The sequence below is a fragment of the Sminthopsis crassicaudata genome, chromosome 1, assembly GCF_048593235.1.
Source record: "Sminthopsis crassicaudata isolate SCR6 chromosome 1, ASM4859323v1, whole genome shotgun sequence".
NCBI lineage: Eukaryota > Metazoa > Chordata > Mammalia > Dasyuromorphia > Dasyuridae > Sminthopsis > Sminthopsis crassicaudata.
Genome location: NC_133617.1, coordinates 437,879,496 through 437,902,080, shown reverse-complemented (window position 1 = coordinate 437,902,080; position 22,585 = coordinate 437,879,496).

The window sequence follows — 22,585 nt, the reverse complement described above, 5'->3', positions numbered from 1 at the left end:
CCCCCAGCCTTCCTCTGGGTGGAATTCCTGATTCCTGTTACTGTTCCTAGTAACCTCCATATTAACTACATTTTGTTTATTCTTTCTCTTTTGCTCATATTTAGTCTTTGTATTTTTAATATACTTGTGAGAGTTACTTCTTCCAGACTGAGTCATGAAATTCTAACCATTTGGTCAACATGAAGTCACCTAAGACCTGATTCTGACATTCAGCACTTGAGGCTGCTGCTGTCCCCTACCAGTCACTTATCTCCCCTTTTCAATCTGGACTTCATTGGGTAGGGCCAACTATAAGCCCCTTGTCAGCCTCAAACCGTTCCAAAAGATGAGATCTTTGTCCCTTTGTCCCAAGTGAATCTGGGTCTGGACTGCTTGAGTGGGAATGGTGTGACAATGGCCCTTTGGGCCTCAGTGCTGTAGTTCTATGATTGCTAGATGCCAATCTGTTCTGTGATGACTGGGTTTCCAAGACAGATAGTGGGAATTGGTGGAAGTGGGGTCTGATTCCTGCTCATTGTTTTAAGCAGCAGTATTCTGTCACCTGCTTACTTAAGCCCTTAATCATTAAAGCAGTTCGAGGTTTAGCTAAATTCAGGAGTAGCTAAAGGAGTTCCTGAAAGCTTCCACTAATACACAGATGTTGTTCTAAATGATAAAGGGTAGATAACAGTTAGTACTGAAGAGGGACCAGCCTGAAGGCCTAGGTCACAAAGATGCCCTAGTGGAAGAGGAGGGACTGAATGGGACTGATTGGATGAAGTTTTCTCAGTTTGAGACTAAGTCCCATGATCCCTGTTCCCAGAGTCTGAACATGAGGTCTTGAAGATGAGGATGCACAAAGTTAGTGAAGTTACAGGAAATTATGTGACCCACAGGAATTGGACACTATCAAGTGAAAAGGCTTGGGTTTTTTCCTATTTAACCAGGTGTTCTAATTCTGGCTTGTCAGGTCAGGCACATATTGGGAAACTGAGATACCTCCTGGGTGTGCTCTTTGCAGGGACTAAGTAAATGCTTTCTCTTTTTACCTGAAGATGTCTCTGATTAATTAATTTGTGAAAGGGGTCCAACACCCATTCCACACAGTGGGATACATCTTAAAGGAAGATAAGGACTCTGAGGAAGTACATTCATGCATAGATGGTGCTCCGTATAGAGGCGCGAAAATGGGAGATTGTCTTTCCATCAAAAGTGTGCTAGTAAATGTTTAACAACTAATTCTATTAAAATAAAAATTCATGGCAGGACACACTTTTAAATTTCATCTGCATAATTAACAATTCCTATGTCACTTTCTTAGATCTTGACTATCAATAAAACTGCAAGTCAAGCTCTGAATTTTAAGAATTTTCAGATCTTTGAGGTGCAGACAGTCATACTGAAAATTTAAGAATCATCCCAGATCCAGAATTGGTTTGGCTTGGTTCCAGCTTACCAAAGCTGCTTTATTGCTTGCTTTATTGGCAAAGTGAGAAATCCTCATTGATGGTTTCAATCTAAGAAGTATTAAGGGCAAGAGAAAATCTAGATTCAGGTAGCCTATTCATACATGGGGTCAACATTAGATTCAGGATTTGGATGAATGCTAACCAGAATACTAACTAATACTAACATTTGGAATAGATTAATGAAATTATTTACAGATGTATTAATTCAATTAGTTTTAGATATTTAGAACCTGAACTTTTAAAAAATTTCCTTTAAGAATAAAATATTTTAAAATTTCTACTCTTATAATACAACAACAAAATGGAATATTTATTGAGCTCAATTGTGATCAATATATGGCACCATATGGCACCAAACTAGTTGTTGAAGAGATAACAAAATTTAAAAGGACACAGCCTTTCTTTGTTGAGCCTCTTAAAGCTGTGCTAATTTCAGCCTTAGATGAAAGTCAGAATTGGTTGCTGAGTCTATGCTTGAAGCCTTTCTGTCATGGTAGAACATGCCAGAGAAATTGTTCAGGCATAGCCTCTAAGAATTCAAAGACATCTCTGGGCCACAATGAAGAATCCAAAGACTTTAATACTCTCTTTTATTTGAAGCCTTTCCTGATTCATCCCCTCCCCCCTTCCCTCAATGCCCCATTACAACAAATTTATCTTGTGTGGTTTTAATTTAAATTAAATTTGGAGCAAAAAATAAATTAAATTTGATAAGCATATGAAACTTTAATATATATCCCAACAGGAAGAAATAGTCATTTTGAAGATAATCTGTGCAAAGGACAATTAGGTTTAACTTGTCTGTCTTGCCCATTCAAAAGTCACTCCACTGTTTATGCCACTGATGAAGAGAGGGAATTTAGAAAAAAAGAAGAAAATTACCTTAATTTAATGCTGATTTCATTTTTCGATTGAATTTCTGGAAAACAACCTAAATCTGGGCTTCCCAACACTAAACAGAGAATATATCTTTATAGTCCATATTCATCTATAAAGCAATCTATGAAAAATGAAAATTCATTTTCTAGCTATGATTTTGGAGGAGTGCATCAAATAAAGCAAGATAAATATGTATACATATTTATACATATATTGTATTTAACATATATTTTAACATATTTAATATGTATTTGTCTAACTGCTATCTAGGGGAGGGGGTAGGGAAATGAGGGGATCATACTATGCAAAATACATCACTAGGAATTGTTGACTGGTGGGATTGAATAATAAGTGAGAGAAAGAAAAACAAATATGGTACTAAGTTTTCCATTTGGATAGTGACTCCCAGATACAATCATGGTTTTAATTTGATTTTGAACAATCCCCCCAAAGAGAAAATTCACAAGGGTGGTAGAGGAGCATATTTAGAACAGCTGTGATTTTTTTTAAAAGATGTTTTATTTAAACAAATAAATGCAAAAAAGGGGAAATTTCTTTCTTATGGTTAAAATATTGATTCCTAGAACCTAGAACCTAGAAATAATAGTGAAGTTAGATGGAAGAGTACATTTTGGGGGAAAGAAGATGAATTCAGTTTCATGTTTGCTGAATTTAAGAGGCCAATGGAATATTTAGCAAACAATTGGAAATGTGGTATAAGAAGCTGAAAGAGTGCATAGCAATGTCAAATAAGAATTTGAAATAAAAATGTATTCCACATAAACAGCAATGTTGATAATCAACTCAGAGATAAGCCAGAAATAGATCTGGAGATAATATTCCAGTGGTGCCACTGTTTTGTTTGTTTCACTTTGAAGCACATCTTTTTTTTTTTTATTTTTTTTTATCCATTTTTCTAAATTATCCTCTCCCTCCCCCCGATGGCAGGCAATCCCATACATTTTACATGTGTTACAGTATAACCTAGATACAATATATGTGTGTAAATCCCATTTTCTTGTTGCACATTAATTATTAGCTTCCGAAGGTATAAGTAACCTGGGTAGATAGACAGTAGTGCTAACAATTTACATTCGCTTCCCAGTGTTCCTTCTCTGGGTGTAGTTGTTTCTGTCCATCATTGATCAGCTGGAAGTGAGTTGGATCTTCTTTATGTTGAAGATATCCACTTCCATCAGAATACATCCTCATACAGTATTGTTGTTGAAGTGTACAGTGATCTTCTGGTTCTGCTCATTTCACTCAGCAACAGTTGATGTAATTCTCTCCAAGCCTCTCTGTATTCCTCCTGCTGGTCATTTCTTACAGAGCAATAATATTCCATAACCTTCATATACCATAATTTACCCAACCATTCTCCAATTGATGGACATCCATTCATCTTCCAGTTTCTAGCTACAACAAAAAGAGCTGCCACAAACATTTTGGCACATACAGGTTCCTTTCCGCTCTTTAGTATTTCTTTGGGATATAAACCCAATAGTAGCACTGATGGGTCAAAGGGTATGCACATTTTGATAACTTTTTGGGCATAATTCCAGATTGTTCTCCAGAATGGCTGGATTCTTTCACAACTCCACCAACAATGTATCAGTGTCCCAGTTATCCCACATCCCCTCCAACATTCATCATTATTTGTTCCTGTCATTTTAGCCAATCTGACAGGTGTGTAGTGGTATCTCAGAGTTGTCTTAATTTGCATTTCTCTGATCAGTAGAACATCTTTTTTTTTAAAGTAATTATTTTAATTTAATTTTTTAGGTGATACATATATATTTATTTTTTACACATTCCCATATTAGTCATGTGGGGAAAGAAAAATCAGAACAAAGGGGGAAAACACACACACACATATGCAAAAAAAAAAACAGAAGAAAAAGATGAAAATATTATGCTTCAATGTGCATTCAGTCTATAGTTCTCTCTCTGGATATAGATGACATTTTCCATCCAAAATTTATTAGAATTGTCTTTGATCACTGAATTGCTGAGAAGAGCTGTCTATCAGTTGATCATCACACAATCTTGTTGCTGTGTACAGTGTTTTCCTGGTTCTACTTGTTGAAGCACATATCTTTTGCATTAGCATTAATCAAACTTAAACAATTCTCTTTTTTTTATTATAGCTTTGCATTGGTAATTTTTCAGCATTGACAATGGTAAAACCAACAATTCTCTTTTCAAGCACTGAGGCAGATTCTGTGTCTAGTGAATACTGTCCTGTTGGACATTATTGTGTAAGGGTGTGTTATGGAAATGACTTTACTTGTTAGAAGATCAGTGGATAGAGGCAGCTAGGTGGCGCAGTGGATAGAATTCAGGAGGACCCGAGTTCAAATATGGTCTCAGACACACTGCCTAGCTGTGTCACCCTGGGCAAGTCACTTAACCCCAGCTTCAGGAAAAAAAAAAAAAAAAAAGATCAGTGGATTGATGTAAATGTAACCCCAAACTCTTTGGAGTACACACTGTGTACTGTGATGTCATTAACAATGAAAAGACTCTGTGCACTGCTTTGAAATCTCTAGACAGATACACAATACTGATTAATATGTCCAGGAGGGACTATTTGTTATTTTTCCTGATACTGGGACCACTTTGTGCTATATATCCATCATCTCACCCCTGGACTATTCCAGTAGCCTATTGGCTGAGCTTCTTCCTCAACTCTCTCTGTACTCCTATCCAGACTCTGCTTGGTTGCAAATTTATCTTCTTATAGTCCAAGTCTGACCATCTCACTTCCCTTTTCAGTAAACTCCAGAGGCTTCCTATTTTTTCCAGAATCAAATAGAAAATGGTCTATTTGGCTTTTCAAGTGCTTCATGACTCAATCCCTCATCATTCTCCAATCTTCTTTTTCTTAATAATTTTTATATTCTTTTTTTTTTGGAAATTTTTTTGATAATTAATTAATTTTATAATTATACATTTTTTGACAGTACATATGCATGGGCAATTTTTTTTACATTATCCCTTATATTCACTTCTCCAAATTTTCCCCTCCCTCCCTCCACTCCCTCCCCCAGATGACAAGCAATTCCATATATAATTTTTACATTCTTTAAAAAATTTTTGAATTGTCTCCCTTCATCCATTTTTTCCCTTGCCTATCAATAAGGCAAGCAAAATGATATCAATTATACATTTATAATTATGTATAATGTACATGTACATTGTACATAATGTAGATGCCTCTCTAGTAGTTTTTAATAGGAATGTTAGGGGCAGCTAAGTGGCACAGTGGATAGAGCACTACTAGCTCTGAAGTCAGGAGGACCTGAGTTAAATCTGACTTCAGACACTTAACACTTCCTAGCTGTGTGATCCTGGGCAAGTCACTTAATCCCAATTACCTCAGCAAGTAAATAAACAAACAAACAAATAAATAAAATAAGAATGTTGTATTTTGTTGAGACTACATTCTGCATCCATTGAGATAATCATATGATTTTTGTTGTCTTTGTTATCGATATGGTTGATTATAGTTTTCCTAATATTGAATTAACTCTGTATTCCTGGTAGAAATTTTAACTATCTTTGTGATATATTGCTATAATCTCTTTGCTAGTATTTTATATAAAATTTTTGCATTAGGAAAATTGATTTATAGGTTTTTTTTCTCTGTTTTTGTTCTTTCTGGTTTAGGTATCAAAATCACCTTTGTGTTACAGAAAGAATTTGGTAGAATTCATTCTTTGCCCATTTTCCCAGAAAGTTTATGTATTTTTTGGAATTAACTATTCTTTAAATGTTTGGCATGAGCAACTTAACTGGTTCTGGGGGATTTTTTGCAGAGTACATTTATGACTTTTTCCAACTTCTTTCTTTAAAATTGGGTTAAGTATTCAGCTTCCTCTTCTGTTAATCTGAGCAATTTATATTTCTGTACACATTAATCCATTTCATTAAATACTCAGATTTGTTGACCATATAATTGAGCAAAATAATTCCAACTTCTTGTTGGTTCATTCACCTTTTTCATTTTTGATACTGGTAATTTGTTTTTTCTTTTCTTTTCTAAATAAAATTAACCAATGATTTATCTATGTTATTGGTTCCTTTTCTAGTTTTCTTATAGCTTACTCTTTTCTACTTTGTTTTTATTTTAAATTTACTTATTTTAATCATTTAAATCTACCCTTTTGCATACATTCTCACCTAACTACCTTCCCTCCATTCAAAGTTCTCCCTTCATGGCTCCTTCATGGTAAATTCCCATAATTTGTCTCCTTGTGAGTGCTTTATTACTCTATCAGGAGGTAAGTAGTATATTTCATTACTAATTCTCTGGAATTATAGTTGGTAATTAAATGCTGATTAGAATTCAGAAAAATTCAGCAAAAAAAAAAAAATCCATTAAATTTATATACCATGACTTGTTCATCAGTTCTCTAATTTATGGGCATTTCCTCAGAACTCTATTCTTTTGTCATCTCAAAAATCCATAAATATTTTTATACATAGAATTTGTCTTGATTAGGACTAATCCAATATGACACAGTGGATAGACAGCCAGTCCTTAAGTCAAGAAGCCCTGAGTTCAAATCTAGCCTCAAGCAATAGCTGAGTGACTCTGGATAAGATACAACTTCTTTTTTGCTTCAGTTTCCTATGTAAAATAGAGATATTGGATACCTCCCAAGGTTCTGGTGAAGATCAAATAAGATAATAATTATAAAGTGCTAAATTTAATATCTGAATATAATAAGAAATATATAAATGTAAGTTGTCATTTTTATTGTTATTATTGTCCTTTCCTTAATATGCTTTCCTTCTACTTTCCTCCTCCCCTTTTATTTCTCAGTTGAGTGAAAAATATTTCTGTATCCACCTTTGTGTTCATATCTTTTTTTTTCTTTTGACTATTTCAGATGAAAGTGGGGCTCAAGTCTTCACATTTCTCCTTTTCCTCCTCTTCCTTATTTGTATAGATGGTCTATCTTGATTATGTGACATAATTTTCCCCTAACCTTCTTTCCCTTCTCCTCTTGTATTTCTCTTCTCCTCAATTTCCATTCTTTTCTTGAAGCACTCCCAGACTTTGTTTAATTGGTCTTATTTTATAAACACTGATAATGGTCAGATTCAGAGGGTTCACATATATCATTTCCACATACTTTGTGGAGTTTATCTTTGTTTAGTTCCTTATCATTGTTTATTCATGTTTATCTTTTTATGTTTCTTTTTTGTGATACTTCTGGAGGGAAGGTCTGGGCCCTATTACAGTTTTCTTGTGGTACCATGTGTTGTGTTATTTAATGATCTCAAGGACAGTCTGAGGATATGAAAACTTGTTCTGATCTGGGGCAAAGTCTGTTCCCCATCCCCCAAGTCTAAATTTTGCAAGATCCTTACCTGGGTTTGAGACTGAGCAAGAATGGATTGCTACTGTATTTAGTCCTTGTTAGCCAAAGGAAAAATTCAGCTGATTCAGAGTGGCAGAATTAGGGTACTAAGTGTTATATTATTCTAGGATCTCAGAGACAGCTTGGGGACCTGTAACTTTCCCAGTATCTATAGACCTCTCTGTCCATCTTCTTATGCCAAGCAGGGTAGACAAGTGATTCACTGTGATTTTTTTTTTTCTGGATTTCTTCATTAGGATTAAGCCTTGGATGTTTTCTGGATCTGGTTAGATGAGTTTTGTGAAGGGTGGCTTACTAAATGGCTTCCTATTATTTTGTCATCTTGACAACTCTCCTCCATGTGTTTGCAGTCCTGTGACACTGGCCTCCTTTCTGTTCCATGCACATAATTCTCCATTTCCCAACTCCATTAACTATATCCCCTATCCTTTCTCTCTTCCCCTCACTTCCTGGCTTCCTTCAACTTTTATTTAAAATCCCATCTTCTGCATGGTTTCCCCCCGTTCTCCTCAGTCTTTGTGCCTTCTGTCTCAGAATACTCCTAGTTTGTCCTGTCTATCTCCTATTTATACATAATTCTTTTCATGTTGCTTTTCCCATTATGCTGGTTGACTGGATTTGGCTTTTGAGATGAAATGGGTTTCCAGATTTGAAGAGATACACCTGGGCATAAGTGAAAGCAGGAGAAAAAATAACTATCACTTATGTGGTACTTTAATGTTTACAAAGCAATTTTTATACTATCTCATTTAATTTTTACATCCATCTACAAAGTGTTATACTTAATTATCATCCCCTTTGCAGAGATGAAGAAAGTGCCAAAGTTGAAATTTGAACCAATGTTTTCCTGTCTCCAGGTTTAATATTCTTATCTGCTATGCAACACTGACTCTCAAAAAAGGAAAATGAATACACACACGCATGTATATATTTTAAACATTGGAGTTTTTGAAAAAGGCAGGGATAACTATGTGTCAAGTCAAATATAGCAAAACTGTTAGAGTAAGAACATGTCACTACAGTCTTAATTGGAACTGTTTTTCCAGAAGTATGGACCCAGACACTTGAGCAACCTTTAAGATAGATGCTATAACTCTTCCCTAAGTTGCCCCCCTATTGGAATTTGGCATTATTCTCAAGACAGACCATTGTCTGGCTAGGAGAGAAGAAATTTGAACCCTTGGTAGCATATGCTATTGAGATGCTACAAGGATAGCAGATGTTAGACACAGAAAAGCCAAGACAACTGTCAGAGAGCTTCAGAGAGGCTTGAATTTGATGTGCTGTGTATATTAAAATGGAAAATCCATCTGTTACATTACAGGAATGCTTGTCAGCACTGGATAATCACTTTGGGGATTAAGAGAATGCTGAAGAACTTCATGTCAGGTTGTTAACTACAATTCAAGAAGTTCACAAAAAAGTTTCCAGCTACCTATATGAGTAGGAAAAGTTTTCTATGTTGAGTTATAATTAAAGGTACAATGACTTCAGAGTTCAGGAATCATGCTCAGAGGGAGTTTTATGATAACAAATTGTTGTTGTAGAATATGTGGCTACCCAAGAAATAGAACTAGTCTCCTGCTTGGTCACAATTAGTTTAGTTAGTTTAGCCAAACAAGCCCTCATTAACAGCTCAGGTACCTAGCATTCGTGTGAGAGAGAATCTGAATTAAAAGACCTTCAAAAACTGTCCCTGAGACTATTGGGTTAGATCTTCTCTCCTATTTACAAATTATTGTTTGGTTCCTTGAAATGAGATATTACCAAAATGTTTCAAACTTCTTGAGTAGTCTTGAATTCTAGGAATGGATAGATTAAAAGATCCTTCACTTTTAATAGCCTTCTCTACATTTACACATATAAGGACAAAGACCTTCTTCTCTCCTAAAATAACTGCCTATGGTGGTACTCTTGACTGATGTATTGTTGAAGTTGTACCCTACCACCCTAAGGGAAAATAATGCCAATCCAAGCGGTTTACCTAAAAAGCATAAGTAGTAGCAAGATCTCAGAGTTATTTAGGATTGTTATGAGGATCAAATGATATAATAATTGTAAAGCACTTAATATAGTGCCTGGAACATAATATTAACTATATAAAATTATTGTTGTCATTATTATGATTATAATATTTCTTTTGTTTTTGAAGAGAAATAAGAATGGAATGGAAAATGTGTTTATTTGAACACATCACTTAATATATTCAACCTGGAATCAGATAGTCTCTACATTGGCTAAAGTCTGGGGGAAGTATTTCTTAGTACAGATGCCAGGACAAATTGTGACCTAATTGCCATTGCAACTGGAGTCAAGGTTTAAAGATCCAGTTGAATGGAGAAAACCTAATTTGGTTGAAACTGAGAAATCTAGAACCATGTCTTTTCACTCTCAAGAAGATTCTCAGGTAAAATATTTCAACTCTTCTCTGTTGAATATGCCAGAAATACACAGACTAGAAATATTTCATTTGATAGTGCTTGAGGCATAGCTCAGAAAAGCTACTCAGAGTATTTTATCTGGGTAACCCACTAGATAGAGCTCAAAATTCAGGTGGTACCAGCTCATTTAACTGGACATACACCAACACATGCGGCCACCTCCAACCTTAAGCTTCCTTCTCATTCACTGTGTACATGTGTCTAACATCAGTCAGCCAAGTTTTCCTAAATTATGTTCCTAAGTTAAGCACTTTCTAAGTATTTTAAAATTTTTCTTTCTAGGGTTCATTATCTCATTGTCCTGATTTACACAGTTCCATGGTTTTGCTTTCCTCACTCATTATGACTCTCAAAAAAAACCTCATTTAATTAGTGACTAAATTAAATAGCATTTCACTGAAAATGAAAGTAAAGTGTTAAGCATTAATATCTGAGTGGTGTTAATGCTTCTGAATTTCCCCTACAGTCTTCTATGTCCAAACACCTTATTTTCATTGGGAAGGAGTACTTGGTATCTGCAGGGAATTACTTTCAAGCATCTCTCCCAATTCTCTCCTCCCCTATCCAACTGCTATCAAGGCCATTAAAACAAAGAGAAAATTAAGTCACCACATTCTAGTTTCTTATTTTCCTTCATATGTATAGTGGTGAATGATCCCTGGCATAAACAGTTCACTTACTGGTGCTGGGAAAATCTTTCTAAGCACATCAAGTATTCAGCTTTCTTCTTATCTTCCTCTGGTATGTGATGGATACAGCTAAAATTCTGAGGGGACAACTAGTCATTTGTAACCTCCATGGATTTACCTGAGTCAATCTTTCATTTTCAGTGTAAAGTTTTTCGTCTTGTATGGATGTTTAGGGCAAACTCTCTCTTAAAAAAAAAAAAATTCTAAGCTTAAGGAATACCAAAAAAAAGGACATTTCCATATACATACCACAATGGAAAAAAGGGACTGTCTATATATATATAGAGAACTGCAAATATATATTATGTGCATCCAGATTTTCTTCTTAAGAATGTAAGTTTAGCTGTGGCTTTCAAGTGTTCTATTTCTCTTTGTTTCTTCTTTCTAGTTCTCCTTCTATTCTCCATTTTTAAAAAAACATGCTTTGGGGCAGCTAGGTGGTGCAGTAGATAGAGCACCAGCCCTGAATTCAAGAGGACCCAAATTTAAATCTTGTCTCAGACACTTAACATTTCCTAGCTGTGTGACCCTGGGCAAGTCACTTAACCCCAGCCTCAGGAAAAATAAATAAATAAATAAATAAATAAGATGCTTCAATGCCCTATTTTTCTTTATTTTTGCTGCTCTATCTGCATTCCCTGGAAAAGGAAAAGAAAAAGGAAGACAAAGTCATATATTTTCACAATGATATATAGTTGAGCAAAAACGAATTCCCTCATTAGCTGTGTCCAATTATATATGCTTCATTTTGCACCTTGAATCCATTCCCTCTTCAGAGATGGGTAGCATGATGATTCAGTCTTCTTAAGTTGTGGTTAATCATTTTTTTGATTATCATTCTCAAGTTTTTCAAAGTACGTGTGTGTTTATGTGTTATTTTTTATGTTGTTACTATTGTATGTAATTTGTTCTTCTGCTAAATTTACTGTGCATCAGTTCATAAAATATTACTACATTTCTCTGAAACTGCCAATTTCATAATTTCCTACATCATTCATCACATTCATATACCATAATTTCTGTAACAATTTGCTACTTGATCAGCAACCACTTTAGTTTCAAGTTCTTTGCTACTACTAGTAGTAGCCAAAAAACAAACAAAAAAGGCCACTGTAAATCTTTTTATGTACGTAGTATCTTTTCATCTTTTACTAATCTCTTTGGGGTATAATGGGTCAAACTTTTTTTCCCCCCATGAGGAGTTAGGTGACTTGCCCAAGGTCATACAGCTAGGAAGTATTAAATGTCTGAGGTCACATTTGAACTCAGGTCCTTCTGACTTCAGAGCTGGTAGAAATCTATTTCAATCAATCAATCACTTCCAGAAGGCTCTACAATGCTCCAGGGCTTGTAGAAATCTATTAAATAGCATTAAGATCTTATCAACCACAGATCTAACAACCAACTTTTCTCTTTAACATGGACATTGATATGGTTCTCCTTCATCACAGTTGCTAACATGTTTGGTAAACTTCCTTCCTCTTTTATGCATTGTCTTTGAATAAGGTTATTTCTGGTATATCTTGAGTGATTTTGATGTATGAATAGCATGCTAATTGATAAATGTTTAGAGATATAAACTTTCCTTAAAGGCTGCTTTGATTCCATTCCAAAAATTTTTGGTATGCTCTCTCATTTTTATTGTTCTCTTTAATGAATTTATCTATTGTTCTCATTATCTCTTCCTTGATTCATCCATCCATTCTTTCGTTTTGATTTACTTAGTCTCTAATTAATTTTAATTATTTCTTCAATAATCTATTAGTGAATATATTTTTAGTGCATTGTGGTGAATAAGGAATTTGATTAATATTTTTGATTTTATGGATTTGCTTGTGAGGTTTTTATACTATAATACATGATTAATTTATCTAGAAGTGTGATATACAGCTGATAATTACCTGTTTTTCTCTCTATTCCCAAACAATAATCTGCAGAGGTCTTTCTAAAATTGTAGTCAAATTATTAACTTATTTCTTGGTGTTTTTTTTTTTTTTTTTTTTTTTTTTTTTTTTTTTTTTTGTTGTTGTTGTTAGATTTTCTTTTGTATGGAAGGAATACTAAATCTCTACACCACAATAGCTTACCATGTGAACAATAAGTAATTTCCTGTTCACTGAAATATAATCAATTTTTTTGCTGCCACATCCAGCGTTTTCTGATTGTTTTCTCAACAGCATGAGGCTTCTGCATGGTATATGTCTTTTGCTTCTCATTCCTTTATCTTGATCCTGTACTTTCTTTCCCCCCCCCCCTTTCTCAAAAGTATTTAATTTTTCTAAATACATGTAAAGATAGTCTTCAACATTCATTTTTGTAAGACTTTGTGTTCTAAAATTTTCTTTCTCCCTCCTCAATACAGAAGTCAGTAGGTTAATTATGTGCAATATTTTAAAAGATATTTTCATATTTCTTGTATTGTCCAAGAAAAATCAGAACAAAAGGGAGAAAATCACAAGAAATAAAAAGCAAGCAAATAAACAAAAAAAGAGGTGAAAACACTATGCTTTGATTCACATTCAATTGCCATAGTTTAGTTTCTGGATGCACTAGAATCTTCAATCCCAAGTCTATTGGAATTGACTTGGATCACTGCTTTACTGAGAAGAGACAAGTTCATCACAGTTGATCATCACATAATTTTGGTGATAATGTATACATTGTTCTCCTGGTTCTGTTCACTTCACTTGGCATCAGTTTATGTAAGTCTTTTCAAGCTTTTCTGAAATCAGCCTCCTCATCACTTCTTATAGAAAAATAATATTCCATTACTTTTATATGCCATAACTTATTCAGCTATTCCCCAAGTGAATGGCATCCCTTCAATTTCCAGTTCCTTGATAATACCAGAAGAACTGTAATAAACATTTTTACACATTTGGGTCCTTTTCCCTTTTTTATGATCTCTTTGGGATATATATTCAATAGTGACACTTGGATCAAAAGATATATTCAGTTTTATACCTCTATATAGGACATAGTCCCAAATTGCTCTCCAAAATAGTTGGATCATTTCACAACTCCACCAGCAATGCATTAGTGTCCCAGTTTTCTTATACCCCTTCCAACATTTATTATTATCTTTTCTTCTGACCCATACTTTTTTTTTCCCAATCTTTTTAAAAAATTTTTTTATTATAGCTTTTTATTTACAAAATATATGCATGGGTAATTTTTTTTAGCATTGACAATTGCAAAACCTTTTGTTCCAACTTTTCCCCTCCTTACCCCCACCCCCTCCCTCAGATGGCATGTTGACCAATACATGTAATATACGTTAAAGTATAAGTTAGTTCAATACAATATATGTATACATTTCCAAACAGTTATTTTGCTGTACAAAAAGAATTGGACTTTGAAATAATGTACAATTAGCCTGTAAAGGAAAGCAAAAATACAGACAAACAAAAATAGAGGGATTGGGAAGTCTATGTAGTGGTTCATAGTCATCTCCCAGAGTTCATTCACTGGGTGTAGCTAGTTCAGTTCATTACTGCTCTATTGGAACTGATTTGGTTTATCTCATTGTTGAAGAGTGACTCATACTTTAAAAAAAAACATGTTAAAGTATATCTTAAATACAATATATGTATACATATTTATACAGTTCTCTTGTTGCACAAGAACAATCGGATTTGGAAAGGTAAAAATAACCTGTGAAGAAAAACAAAAAATGCAAGTAGTCCATATTTATTTCCCACTGTTCTTCCATTGGGTGTAGCTGGTTCTGTTCATCACTGATCAACTGGAACTGAATTGGATCTCTCATTGCTGAGGATAGCTACTTCCATCAGAACTTATCCTCATATAGTATTGTTGTTGAAGTGTATAATGATCTCCTGGTTCTGCTCATTTCACTTAGCATGAATTCATGTAACTTCTGTACTGTAACTTCCAAGCCTCTCTACATTTATCCTGCTGGTCATTTCTTACAGAACAATAATATTTTATAACATTCATACACCATAATTTATTCAGCCATTCTCCAATTGATGGGCATCCATTCAATTTCCAGTTTCTAGCTATTACAAAAACATTTTTACACATAGAGGTCCCTTTCCTTTCTTTGGGGTATAAGCCCAGTAGTAGCACTGCTAGATCAAAGGGTATGCAAGTTAGATAACTTTTTGAGCATAGTTCCAAATTGTTCTCGAGAATGGTTAGATCCATTTACAACTCCACCAACAATGCACCAGTGTTCTAGTTTTCCCACATCCCCTCCAACATTCATCATTATCTTTTTCTGTCATCTTAGCCAATCTAACAGGTGTGTAGTGGTATCTCAGAGTTATCTTAATTTGCATTTCTTTGCTCAATAATGATTTGGAACACCTTTTCATATGAGTACAAATAATGTCAATTTCATCATCTGAAAATTGTCTGTCCATATCATTTGAACATTTATCAATTGGAGAATGGCTTGATTTCTTATAAATTAGAGTCAATTCTCTATATATTTTGGAAATGAGTCCTTTATCAGAACCTTTGATTGCAAAACTGTTTTCCCAGCTAATTGATTCCCTTTTAATCTTGTCTGCATTAGTTTTGTTTGTACAAAAGCTTTTTAACTGATATAATCAAAATTTTCTATTTTGTGATCAATAATGATCTCTAGGTCTTTTTTGGTCATAAATTCCTTCCTCCTCCACAAGTCTGAGAGGTAAACTCTCATATGTTCTTCTAATTTATTTATAATTTCATTCTTTATATCTAAATTGTAAACCTTTTTTGATCTTATCTTGGTATATGGTGTTAAGTGTAGGTCCATGCCTAGTTTCTGCCATCATAATTTCCAATTTTCTCAGCAGTTTTTGTCATATAGTGCATTCTTATCCCAAAAGTTGGGGTCTTTGAGTTTGTCAAACACTAGATTGCTACGGTTATTGACTATTTTGTCCTGTGAACCTAACCTATTCCACTAATCAACTAGTCTATATCTTAGCCAATACCAAATGGTTTTGGTGACTGCTGCTTTATAATATAGTTTTAGATCAGGTACAGCAAGCACATCTTCATTTGATTTTTTTTTTTTCATTAGTTCCCTTTAAATTCTTGACCTTTTGTACTTCCATATGAATTTTGTTGTTATTTTTTTCTAGGTCATTAAAATAGTTTCTTGGGAGTCTGATTGATATAGCACTAAATAAATAGATTAGTTTAGGTAGTATTGTCATCTTTATTATATTTGCTTGGCATATCCAAGAGCATTTAATGTTTTTCCTATTGGTTGGATCTTACTTTATTTGTGTGAAAAGTGTTTTGTAGTTTTGCTCATAATAGTTCCTGACTTTCCTTTGGCAGATAGATTCCCAAATATTTTATACTATCGACAATTATTTTAAATGGAATTTCTCTTTGTATCTCTTACTGTTGGATTTTGTTAGTGATGTATAAAAATACTGAAGATTTATGTGGATTTATTTTGTATCCTGCAGCTTTGCTAAAGGTGTGGATTACTTCTTTTTAAACATTTTTTTTATTTTGACAGTACATATGCATGAGTAATTTTTTACAATATTATCCCTTGCACTCACTTCTGTTCCAATTTTTTTCCATTTCTTCCCTCCACTCCTTCCTCTAGATGGCAGGCAGTCTTATACATGTTAAATATGTTATAGTACATCCTAGATACAATATATGTGTGCAGAACCGAGTTTCTTGTTGCACAGGAAGAATTGAATTCAGAAGGTAAAAATAACTTGGGAAGAAAAACAAAAATGCAAACAGTTTACACTAATTTTCTAGTGATCCTTCTCTGGTGTAGCTGATTCTGTCTATCATTGATCAATTGGAACTGAATTAGGTCTTCTTTTTGTCACAGATATCCACTTCCATCAGAATATATCCTCATACAGTATTGCTGTTGAAGTATATAATGATCTCCTGGTTCTGCTCATTTCACTCAGCATCAGTTCATGTAAGTCTCTCCAAGCCTCTCTGTCTTCATCCTGCTGGTCATTTCTTACAGAACAATAATATTCCATAACATTCATATGCCACAATTTACCCAACCATTCTCCAATTGATGGGCATCCATTCATTTTCCAACTTCTAGCCCCTACAAAAAGGGCTGCCACAAACATTTTGGCACATGCAGGTCCCTTTCCCTTCTTTAGTATTTCCTTGGGATGTAAGCCCAGTAGCAGCACTACTGGATCAAAGAGTACGCACAGTTTGATAACTTTTTGGACATAATTCCAGATTGCTCTCCAGAATGGTTGGATTCATTCACAACTCCAACAACAATGCTTCAGTGTCCCAGTTTTTCCCCATCCCCTCCAACATTCATCATTATTTTTTCCTGTCATCTTGGCCAATCTGACAGGTGTGTAGTGGTATCTCAGAGTTATCTTAATTTGCATTTCCCTGATCAATAGTGATTTGGAACACTTTCATATGAGTGGAAATAGTTTCAATTTCATCATCTGAAAAGTGTTTGTTCATATCCTTTGACCATTTATCAATTGGAGAATGGCTTGATTTCTTATAAATTAGAGTCAGTTCTCTATATATTTTGGAAATGAGGCCTTTATCAGAACCTTTGATTGTAAAACTGTTTTCCCAGCTAATTGATTCCTTTCTAATCTTCTCTGCATTAGTTTTGTTTGTACAAAGGCTTTTTAATTTGATGTAATCAAAATTTTCTATTTTGTGATCAATATGATCTCTAGTTCTTCTTTGGTCACAAATTCCTTCCTCCTCCACAAATCTGAGAGGGAAACTATCCTATGTTCCTCTAATTTATTTATGATCTCATTCTTTATGCCTAAATCATAGACCCATTTTGATCTTATCTTGGTATATGCTGTTAAGTGTGGGTCCATGCCTAATTTCTGTCATACTAATTTCCAGTTTTCCTAGCAGTTTTTGTCAAATAATGAATTCTTTTTTTTTTTTAATAGGAACTTTTTTCTCAATAATTTATTTATTTATTTAATTTTTACAAAAAAATTATGCATAGGTAATTTTTCATCATTGACAATTGCAAAACCTTTTGTTCCAACTTTTCCCCTCCTTCTCCCCACCATTTCCTCCAGATGACAGGTTGACCAATATATGTTAAATATGTTAAAGCATAAGTTAAATACAATATATGTATACATGTCCAAACAGTTATTTTGCTGCACAAAAAGAATCGGACTTTGAAACAGTGTACAATTAGCCTGTGAAGGAAATCAAAAATGTAGGCAGACTAAAATAGAGGGATTGGGAATTCTATGTAGTGATTCATAGTCATCTCCCAGAGTTCTTTCACTGGGTGTAGCTGGTTCACTTCATTACTACTCTATTGGGACTTATTTGGTTCATCTCATTGTTAAAGAGGGCCTTGTCCATCAGAATTGATCATCATATAGTATTGTTGTTGAAGTATATAATGATCTCCTGGTCCTGCTCATTTCACTCAGCATCAATTCATGTAAGTCTCTCCAGACCTTTCTGAAATCATCCTGTTGGTCATTTCTTACAGAACAATAATATTTCATAATATTCATTTGCCACAATTTATTCAGCCATTCTCTAATAGATGGGCATCCACTCAGTTTCCAGTTTCTGGCCACTACAAAGAGGGTTGTCACAAACATTCTTGCACATATAGGTCCCTTTCCTTTCTTTAAAATCTCTTTGGGATATAAGCCAAGTAGTAATACTGCTGGATCAAAGGGTATTGCACATTTTGATAACTCTTTGAGCATAGTTCCAAATTTCTCCACCAACAATGTATCAGTGTCCTAATTTTCCCACATCTCCTCCAATATTCTGCATTATCTTTCCTTGTTATTCTAGCCAATCTGACAGGTGTGTAGTGGTATCTCAGTGTCTTAATTTGCATTTCTCTGTTAGTAATGACTTGGAGCATCTTTTCATATGGCTAGAAATAGTTTCAATTTCTTCATCTGAGATAATTGTCTGTTCATGTCCTTTGACCATTTATCAATTGGAGAATGGCTTGATTTCTTATAAATTAGAGTCAATTCTCTATGTATTTTGGAAATGGGGCCTTTATCTGAACCTTTGACTGTAAAAATGTTTTCCCACTTTATTACTTTGTTCACATTAGTTTTGTTTGTACAAAACTTTTCTATTTGATATAATCAAAATTTTCTATTTTGTGATCAATAATGACCTCTAGTTCTTCTTTGATCATAAATTCCTTCCTTTTCCACAGGTCTGAGAAATAAACTATCCTATGCTCTTCTAATTTATTTATAATCTCATTCTTTATGCCTAGGTCATGAACCCATTTTGACCTGATCTTGGTGTATGGTGTTAAGTATGGGTCAATGCCTAATTTCTTCCACATTAATTTCCAATTTTCCCAGCAATTTTTGTCAAACAATGAGTTCTTATCCTAAAAGCTGGGGTCTTTGGGTTTGTCAAACACTAGATTATTGAAGTTATTGGCTGTTTTTTCCTTTGAACCTAACCTATTCCACTGATCAACTAGTCTATTTCTTAGCCAATTCCAAATGTTTTGGGTAACTGCTGCTTTATAATATAATTTTAGATCTGATACAGCTAGGCTACCTTCATTTGATTTTTTTTTTTTCATTAATTCCCTTGAAATTCCTGACCTTTTGTTTTTCCATATGAACTTTGTTGTTTTTTTTCCTAAGTCATTAAAATAGTTTTTTGGGAGTCTGATTGGTATAGCGCTAAATAAATAGGTTAGTTTAGGTAGTGTTGTCAGTTTTATTATATTTGCTCGCCCAATCCAAGAGCATTTTATATTTTTTCCAATTGGTTATATCTGACTTTATTTGTGTGGCAAGTATTTTGTAGTTTTGCTCATATAGTTTCTGATTTTCCCTTGGCAGATAGATTTTATACTATCAGTAGTTACTTTAAATAGAATTTTTCTTTGTAGCTCTAACTGTTGCATTTTGTTAGTGATATATAAGAATGGTAATGATTTATGTGGGTTTATTTTGTATCTTACAACTTTGCTAAAGGTGTGGATTATTTATAATGCTTTTTAGTAGAATCTCTGGGGTTCTCTAAGTATACCATCATATCATCAGCAAAAAGTAATAGTTTGATTTCCTCATTGCCTATTCTAAATCCTTGAATCTCTTTCTTGGCTCTTATTGCCAAGGCTAGCGTTCCTAGTACTATATTGAATAGTAATGGTAATAGTGGGAAACCTTGTTACACTCCTGATTTTACTGGGAATGGTTCCAGTTTATCACCATTACATATGATGATTACTGATGGTTTTAAATAGATGCTACTGACTATTTTAAGTAAAAGTCTATTTATTCCTATACTCTGTAGTATTTTTAATAGGAATGGGTTTTGGATTTTATCAAATGGTTTTTCTGCATCTATTGAAATGATCTTATGATTTTTATTAATTTGGTTATTGATATAGTCAATTATGTTTATAATTTTCCTAATATTGAACCAGCCCTGCATTCCTGGTATAAATCCTACTTGGTCATGGTGTATTATCCTGGATATGATTTTGTGCAATCTTTTTGCTAGCATTTTATTTAAAATTTTTGCATCAATGTTCATTAGGGAGATTGGAGATTTCTTTCTCTGTTTTCATCTTACTTGGTTTAAGTATCAGTACCATGTCTGTGTCATAAAAGGAATTTGATAGGATTCCTTCAATCCTTATTTTTTCAAATATTTTATATAGCATTGTAGTTAATTGTTCTTTAAATGTTTGGTATAATTCACATGTAAATCCATCTTGTCCTGGGGATTTTTTCTTAGGGAGTTGATTAATATCTTGTTCTATTTCTTTTTCTAAAATGGGACTGTTTAACCAATTTACTTCTTCCTCTGTTAATCTGGGCAAGCTGTATTTTTGAATCTGACCCATACTTTTAAGAATTTTTTTGCCACTACAACTTGTTCTTACTTTTGCTTTGAAATAACCAATTGTCAACGAAGACATTAATTTAATTTGGAGAGCCTAATAGATTTCTTCACAGAATTTGATCTACTTTTTCATTCTTTGTAACACATAAAAACATAAAATTGCAGAAACTGCAATTGCTTTTCATGATAGCAGTCTTTCTGTTAATACTTATCACAAACACAATATAAGATAACTAATATAAGACAAGATAAATCATCTTCAGATGTGTGGTTAAAATTAATATCTTCCCTCTCTTCCATCTTTCCCTACTGTATCTTTTTAAGAAACTCCTTGTAACAAATATACATTGTAAAGAAAATCAGTTTCCATATTCTCTGTCTAAAAATATGTCTCATCCTGCATCATAAGTCTATCACCTCTTTATGCATTTCTGTCTCCTTTCCTAACATTCTGACACCATCTCTGCAGAGGTAGAATGTCACCATATTTAGCTAAACTGATTCTTGGAAAGCTGTCTATTGCCAGTATCACACTTGAAGCTTTCCTAGCATAACTTTAAAACTTACAAGAGTATAGGTTTTATTCAATGGCATAACCCTCAAGATTCCAAGGACAGTAATTGGCATAGATAAATAATTAGCCAATGGGTTAATTTAGTTACTTGGAAAATTTTTTGAAGGAATAATAAGCAACTGAAATAGTTGTATGTGGAATTTTGCAGTAAAGTTCCATTTTGAACAATGGTTTATAGTATGGTTATAGTAATTATCAGTTATAAAAGTTTTCTATAATATTTTATTTGCTCCTTACAACAATCTTTGGAGGTACATGCTACTATTAATATAATTTTACACATAGAGAAACCAAGGTTAAGGGAGTCTAAATAAGTCACTGGAGGAGGAAATGACAAACCACTCCAATATCTTTGCCAAGAAAACCCCATATGGAGTCATGAAGAGTCAGATACAATTAAACAACTGAACAACCACAAGAAAAACTTTCCCAGAGTCATATAGCTAGGAATATGAAAAAGCATTGAAACTCAGGACTTTATAACTGTAAAATTCAACACTCTAGCTGCTTGGAAGAAGGAAGAAGAAACCAAAATAGGACAAATATGTCAGAGGATGGGGGAAAGCTACTGAGATAGAATTGCTAGTACTTACAAAGAAAAATAAAAAGTCTATAATGGGAGATGTGGTAGGTCTGACTGTTCTGTGTACACAGGTCAGGCTTCAATCTTTTCTGATGGTGACAGATTTGTTCAAAGTCAACTCGTAAAGAGTAATGAAAGAATACTCCCAAATGTAATTTAAATAGGTGTAAATGATATGTTTAGAAGAATCAACTAACAAACTGCTGAAACCATATTTTACATTGAAAGGAATTTTTTTTTTCCTGGGGACAGTAAAGTTCTCCCATTCTCTAATTCCCCCTCTTCTTCACCTCCCCTTTATTCTATACACATAAATTGTCAGTTCATTCTTTTCCTTCTTTCTTATGTATGAGGTCAGGATTTGAAACTTAACAAGACAAAGAACTGAAAAAAGAGCACTGGTAATATTAGCCAGGTACAAAGATTTGGGTAAATGTAGTTAATGAAAGGCCCTTGCTTGGAGGTAAGATTGGGTCATTAATGTCTGTACAATAACAGCTCTGACAAGCTCCATATGAATGCCAGATGGTTGGAACTATTTCACTAAGGAACTGATGTTTTTATTGTTATGAATTTGATTTTTGTAGTTTTTTGTGATGATTTGATTGGAACATTTAGAGTGTTTGATATCTTTCCCATAAACAATTCACCCCCACATATTTGAAACTAAGGCTTATTAGTCATTTTTTTTCTCATCAGTATAATGGCATTCCCTGATTTCTGCTCCAATTTGTATAATTTACAAGGTTTTAA